Raw genomic sequence first — 8,118 nt, 5'->3', positions numbered from 1 at the left:
AGTTGTTGATTTCTTTCAGAACTTGAAATACATCATTCCATTCTTTCTTGGCTGAATCATATGGTAGTTCTATTTTTAATTTTTTTGAGGAAATACCATATGTTAATATGAAGAAAAGATGACACTTATACACTGTTGGTGGGAATGTAAATTAGTGTAAACCATTATGAAAAACGGTATGGGATTTCCTAAAAAAAAATTAAAAATAGAACTACCATATGATTCAGCAATCTTATTTCATAGTAAATACCCAATAAACATAAAATCACTTTCAAGGAGTTTTCTGTACTCCCAGGTTCAAAGCATTATTTATAATGCCAAGAATCCCATTTTGAAAGGTTTACCTTTAAATGTGACTTGGCATTCCTCTCTTGCAGATTTTAATATTTTTTCTTTGTTCTGTACTTTTGACAGTTTAATGCCATGGAAAGGTTCTTTTGGGGCCATGTCTATTTTGGGTTCTCAAGCCTCCTATTCATAGATGTCTATGTCTTTTCCAAAATTCATGAAGCTTTCTGCTATTATTTGGCTGAATAATTTTTCTATGCTTTCAATCTGTAGTTTTTCTACCTTGTCTATTCTTATTATCAGAGGTGTGGTCTTTTAATGGTGACTCAGAGATCTTGTAGGTTCTGTTCATACTTTCCTATTTATTTATTTATTGGTATGGGGGACTGAACCCAGGGGTTTATTTTTTTAACCACTGAGCTATATTGACTCTAGCTGCTGCTGCTGCTGCTCCTGCTCCTCCTCCTCCTCATCATCATCATCCTCATCATCATGGTATCACTTAATTGCTGACAGTCTTGCTAAATTGCAGAGATGGCTTCAAATTTGAGATCCTCCTGCCTCAGAATCCCAAGTTGCTGGTATTACTATATTTTTCTTTACTACTGTATGAATATGATTATTCCTTAACTTTGTCTTCAACCTGGTTATTCTTTCTTTTACTGCTCTAGCCTGTTGGTTAGGTTTTTGACGGAGGTGTTAATATGATTATTAAGCTTTTCATTTCCAATATTTCTGTTTGATTTTTTTCAAAATCTCTATCTCCTTATCTAATTGCTCATTCATATCCTGCATTATATTCCTTAGTTTATCTACCTCTTTATTTGTATCCTCTTGGAATTCATTGAGCTTTTAAAAATCATTATTATAAACTATTTTTCTAGCATTTCATATATGTTGCTATCTTTGGAATCATTTACTAGAGAGGTTAGGAGGTGTCACATTGCCTTGTTTTTTCATATTTCTTATGTTTCTATGTTTATATTTGTGTATCAGTTGGAATGGAGATTTTTTTCACTTTTATATATACTGTGCTGAAGCCTGAGAGACTTTCTTTCTCTGTAGGTCTTGCAAGACTGGGGTACCTCTAGTAGTTCAGGCAGGTCTGTGGTGTAGCCAACAGAATATATATAGTGAACCCTCTCTGGTTATTCCTCCAGTCTTGTCACCAGTGTTTGGTCTGAGAGGGTATGGGAGCAACCTATTCTGAGGATCCTCAGAAATGCAAAGGCTGAAACAGTACTGTCATTTCTCTCTGCTTGTGCCATATGGTGGTGAATGTCCAGGAGTAGTATTTTAGGTCCTCTCTAGCTATAATCTATTTGGGGCCAGGTCTATGGTTTGTGGATTTCATTTCCCCTTTTCTTTAAGTTGAAGTATCCATCAAGGTTTGAGCAGGTGTAGGTCATATTTAGAGTAAAATGGTCCAGATTCTCTGAGCTGTGCTGGGAGTGTAGCTCAGTGACAGTACCCATCTAATGTGCTCAAGGGGCCAGGCTCAAACCTCAGAATTGCAAAGGAATATGAAAACAACAAAACAAAACAAAAAAAGCAGATACAGAAATATGTAAAAATCAAATAAAAACAACATCAACCACAACACCACAAACAACAGAAAAGAATGGGGAAAATAATATAGAATAAACTAAAAGGTTAAAAATATGAAAAATAATTTAAGAAGGAAAATTAAAAAGTCATAAAGAGAAATAAAAATAGAACAAGGCAGGAGAAATATGAAAAGTAGAATGAAATGAGAAGAAAATGTTAGATATTAAATATTGAAAGGTTAAATGTTAAATATTAAAAAAAACTTTGTTATGCTTATATATGGATATATGACCAGTGTAACTCCACATCATGTGCAATCACAAGAATGGGATCAAAATCATAATGAGTTGCACCCCATGTATGTATGTATGTTAAAACACACCCTAATGTCATGTATATCTAAAAATATCAAATAAATAAATAAAACAGTGTTAACATAAAAAGCAACAAAAGATATAATTTACCTTTCCACCAACATGCTTGATTGTGCAACAAAGTGTTTGCAACTGATTCTGATCAGAGCTTTTTTTTTTTTTTTCATTGTTTTCTTAGGCTAAGCAACCCTTGGAGAGAACAAATTCTGGAGATTATTTGCCCCCTTCTTTCCTTTGTGTGGCTTACCAGGTGACTAAAGGGAATAGTTTGTAGCTGGAATCAGTTGGAATGCATCTCAGCTCCCTTGCACACCAGAATGAGCTAGGACAGAATTCAGAGCTCCCCATATAGTTTTACTCTGGATTTATTTTGGTTATATATTCTAAGAGCAGGTCATATTCCAACATTGTAGCATGGAATGTGGAACTTGGCTAGCACTGGTTGCCTCCTGAGTTTTTGTGCTGTGCATTCCAATGGCAGGGCTCATATAGGGTCCTACTTTGTGTCAAGTACTTTGGTGCCTTTTTGGATTGCTTATGCTGAGGACTAGAAGATACTATGGAGTCACAATTATCTGTGCAGAGGGAGTGGTGATAGCTCTGTGCTAGCCAACACCCATGACTTCAGTCTTCTGAGACATAACTCCTTCTTCTTTCCCCAGACTCCTGCAACTATCTTCCCAAATCACAAGTTTTACAGGGAAAGTGTCCTCTATTCCCTTACATGTCACAGTCTAGTTTCCCAACACACAGAATTCTCAGTAGCTTTCTGTCAGAAGCTCTCTCCCAAAGCTAAACTGACTGCTAAACCAGTGTGTCAACATTGCCACAGGGGCATGGAAACAAGAAAATGCAAGGGCCTTTGATTCCCAGAGCACTAAACTCAGACAAGAGCTTCTCAAGATGGTTCTGTGTTACAGTACTCTGAGACTGCTCTGGAAAGTTCAGAGAACTTCTCCAAAGCCAGTTTGCCTATGCAGGCCTATTTTCTAGCAGTTGCTGCTTCCTGTGCTAGTGGTGCTCACTGAACTCTCCCTCTTTCACCTCCGTTCCCATCATCTGTAGTGCAGTAGTGTACAGTAATAACCAAGGCCTAGAAGCAATAGGCTATACATGTATCCTAGGTATGTAGTATCTATCTAGATTTGAATAAGTGCACTCTCTACAATGTTTACACAATAATGAAATTGCCTGATGGTGTACTTCTCAGAAGGAATACCCATTGCTAAATGAAGTATGATTTTATATATCACATATTGGTTTTCTATTCATTCTTCCATGGGCATCCTATTTACAGTTGCCAATTTTCATTAGATTCCAGTGTTCCAAATAAGTTAATTCTGACTCTCTTTGCCAACTTGTTTGTTGCATTAGTAGATTGACATATCCTTGAAATTCTCAACTCTGTAATTACAGTGACTCCACTCTAATAAATATATTTTTAACATATATTTAATGGTGAAATCAACATTTTAAGTATGCATAATGTACAATAATTTTTCAGTGTTATAACTTTTAATTGCAATTATCTTGGCTGAATGTATGTCTTCCTATTAAAAAATTAACTTACTAAATGAAAATGGGTAGTTACCCATCTGTTATGGTTTGGATATGAGGTATACCCCAAAAGGTCCTGTTAATGCAGGAATGATCATAGGTAAATGATTAGATTATGAGAGCTGTTACTAATCAGTCCATCCTAGTTTAAATCAACTGGGTTAACTATAGCCATGTGGGGTGTGGCTGAAGAAGTTGGGTCCATGGGGGAAGGCCCTAGAATGGTATATCTTCATATGGCTCTCCTTTCTTTCCCTTTTTCTCTCTGCTTCCTGACCCCACTATGAACTGAGCAACTTTCCTCTGCTATACCCTTCCTACTTGATGTGCTGCCTCAACTTGGGTTCAGAGCAATGGAATTGGCCATCTTTGGACTGAGACCCATGAAACTGTGAGCTCCAAATAAAATTTCCTCCTTTAAGTTGTTCTTGTTAGGTATTTTGGTCACAGCAATGCAAAAGCTAACTAAAACTCCATCTGATAGAAAATACAATATAATTTTGATTAAGAGAGCTTCTAAAAATGAGCGGGGGGAAGTCAAGACATAGATATCATTCTCCCCATAAAGCCAGGATGATAATAACATCAACTACCATAGTCATTACTATGAAAAATATAATTCTATCACAAATGAGCTGCAGTTGAATCACGTAAGAGGTAAAAATGCAGTCAAGTCCAAAATAAGCACTGAGCATTCATTTTCACATCATTTTACTAGCTTTTCAAACAGTCCTTCTCACAAAAGTCTCGTTTCAATTTATGATAAGCATTTTTGGCTTCATATTTGAACTTTGAACAGTGTATATTTAACCATATTTGGATAATCATCTTATTTAGCCAAATGGAGGGTTTTCCCCCTATGTCCCATTTCCAAATTCTCAGATTTTTGTACATTTACCCCTTCTAGCAGATTGGAATGATCACTTACCAGTCAGCATCTGTACTATTAGGACCAACTGGAACTATTCTATGAAATCAGATGTTAAAGCTTGCTTGATTTAAGACAAATGACTATGTATTTGAGATAAAAGTCTCAGAAAAGAGTTCTTGCTTTTTCTTCAGTTTATAACAAACTGGATGAATTCGGCATTTTTCAGCTTTGTGTCACTGTTAAGAAACAACTTGTCACAGGCTACTTATGAAAAAAAAGAGAGGTTTATTTTGACTCATTGTTCTAGAGGTTCAAGTCTAAACTTGGAGAACCCCATTGGTTTGGGCCTTTGGTAAGAGCAGCATCACGTTGTGAGCATGTGTCAGATGTGTTAACATCTCATAACAGGAAGCAGAGAGAGAGAGAGAGGACAGGCCAGGGTCCCAATCTATTTTGGGGATACACCCCCAATGACCTAAGGACTTCCCACTAGGCTTTACTACCTAAAACCACACAGAAACTCCTAATAATCCTGCCACCCTAGGGACCAAGCCTTACATATGGACATTTGGGGAACACTCATCCAAACCATAGAAAGCAGTAACTATAGACTCCATAAGTCTAGAGTAGCCAGTTCCTGAATTCAGTGATTCCAGCTGCTTTCCACATGAGAACACATGGCTATATTATGAAGAGTCACTCAATGTTAGTTATGAAAAGCCTGGGTATTTCAAGAAACCATCCAACCACACCACTGATAAATGGGTACTCTAATAAATGCAAGGAAATTCAGGGATTGTATAGAGTGAACAATCTTGTTTAAGGCTGACAAAATTAATTATTGCATACTGAGATTTCATTCTCATATAGACTGAATAAAGCTAATGTATTAACTTTCTTTTAATTACTGATAGTTTTCTTGCAGAAGCAAATGAAGTTGGTGATAATATATAAGAAAGCACAGAAAGTATCTCTGTCATTTGTTTGACATTTCAGTCCTTCTTCCAAAAGTAAATACCCAACATAGGGAAAATTCAGTAATTAACTTAAGAAAAATCCAAGTTTTTATCAATAAAGCAAAAAATTCAATTGATATTTCTGAAAAACATTAATTTTTAGAATTACTGTTGCTTAATAAATGACACTAGTGCCTTTTCATATAAAAATGTGAACTGTTTAAATATCAAATGTACTTAAGAGAAACATTATAAAACAAAATGGTATTTATTTACCTTTAATTTTATTTGAAGTGTTGGTCCATTTCATCTAAGTAATGAAAATAATGTGTTTGATGATGTTGATAGCATTTTATTATCCTTTATTGTCCATGGGATTAGTAGTAATATCACATCTTTCATTCCTGATATTGATAACTTATTTCAAGAGAGAAGTTTTTCAACACCCATAACATGACTCCTTAGATCCACTAATTTTTGAGTGTCTTCTCTATATAGTCATTCTCTTGACAATTAATATAAAGCACAGGTACGTATGTGACTTGCTTCCATTCCCATAGTTCCATTAACATGCTTCTTATCTAGACTTTCATCTATTCAATTTCTAATCCTTCTCCTTCCAAGACTTTGAACATACCAGCCAAATTAATCTCCACAGTCTAGAATACCACCTCATTAGATCCCCTGCGTACACAGTACAGTACCAAGTGTACTGCTCACAATTCAGCCAATTAGGAGTTTTCCCTCAACACTATTCCTTAGGGCTACTTTAACTGATGCTGAAGTGTGGCAGCAGTCAATTTACATCTATCATTAACATTTAATGCTGACATCTGTGCATCAGGTTTGATATTTGCCTCTTCCATTTGTTGGTCATAGGTCACCTTCTACTCCATGAGCTCATAGAACTGAAGGGAGGGACATCATTGCAATCATTGTCAATGTGGGGGCTGAGGTTGTGGCTCAGTGGTAGAGTGCTTGCCTAGCATGAGTGAGGCACTGGGTTCAATTCTTAGCACCACATATAAATTAATAAATAAAGGTCCATCAACAACTGAAAAAAATTTAAAAAAAATAATTATTAGTGTCACAGAGATTTGTGCAACCTGATGATTTTCTTGTGCTATATCAGGCTGGATACCAATAGTATCATTTCCAACATGGGGTGGACTGCTGTTTAGCCTGTTGGACCTTAACACTTGAATTTTAATGTACAGCTTATGATTGGCAGGTTCTATCATATAGTCACTTGCTGTCTACTGGGTTAGACTATTATTTATTAAGACTTAATAGTATACAAGGAGTTATTTTTTAAATGGCACTTAGTTTATAGGACACAGTTTTTCCTCAGAGCCTCAGAATTCTGTGTTGCAATACATTCTAATCCTTATAGATAATACTGGAAAAGATCTTAGCACTATCAGTTATGCTGAGTCATATGGCTTTAGTGGTAGGACAACTTGTACTGTGTATCTTCAACTTGGTAGGGGACCATAATTTTCCATTGCAGCTAACATCAGATTTGGCTGAGCAGGTCACATCTTGTTTTTGTACATAAGAAGTAATATACCAGCCACCTGTCCATACACCTAGCTCTGGAATACTACTTTCTACCAGTCATTGCTACAGATTTAAGTCAATCAAAATTACCTGATTCTAATCTGATCTTGCCTCCCATTAGGGAAAAGATACTTACCTTGCCTCTCGGGTTTTGTGCTGCCACTTAGGCCCTACAATTCTGGAATCTCATCATCCTCATTGCAATATAGTTTACTTCCAACCATGGTTTGCCAAGGAGAGCCAACACTTGAGATACTAAAAAATGTCAAGTGTTTCTCATCAACACATTTCTTATCATTACTGTGCTTTCTCTTCCCTCCTAGGGAAAATAGTTCAGAGATAGGTTCTGTCTTCTCACACAGTAAATCATTTCTTATACTCCTATCCCCTTGGCGATCTCACCAATTCCTCAGTACTCTGGCAAAAATGTTTCAGTAGGCTGTTTTGGTCCAAGCTTAAAAGATGCCACACCAGTAGCATATTAGGCCAACTCCAGGTCTTTGAACCAAGTTATAGGTGTGTGATCCCATGTTGCTAAGTTCTCCTCTATATTCACTTAGGTTCTGCTCTCCTTCCATACTAGTTTGACATCCTCAAAATGCATTCCACCATATATTATCCTATTTTATTATAGTATATATTAGCCCATTCCTATTAGTTCTTTCTGAATATAAAGTTCTTCACCTAATTAGAGACTTCAATTTGCCCCCTGTGCTGTGATGATACCTTATCTTTGTTATGAGCTGGAGGCAATAAAAAATATCAGCACTGGTTGTTGACTAATACAGGCAACATCTTTTGAGGTAACTGTATCTAATAAGTTTATTGCATTTTCTCCAGAAAGAGGCTGTCCTCTGATAGCATGGGTTTAGGTGGCTGCAAATGCCAGGCTGAGGGATCAGGGGATTTTAAGTATTCAAGATTCTTACATTAATTTATATTTCAGGTCTCAGAGTTCTACTCG

This window comes from Callospermophilus lateralis, chromosome X (genome assembly GCF_048772815.1).
Source record: "Callospermophilus lateralis isolate mCalLat2 chromosome X, mCalLat2.hap1, whole genome shotgun sequence".
Taxonomy (NCBI): Eukaryota; Metazoa; Chordata; class Mammalia; order Rodentia; family Sciuridae; genus Callospermophilus; species Callospermophilus lateralis.
This window is presented reverse-complemented; position numbering follows the sequence as displayed.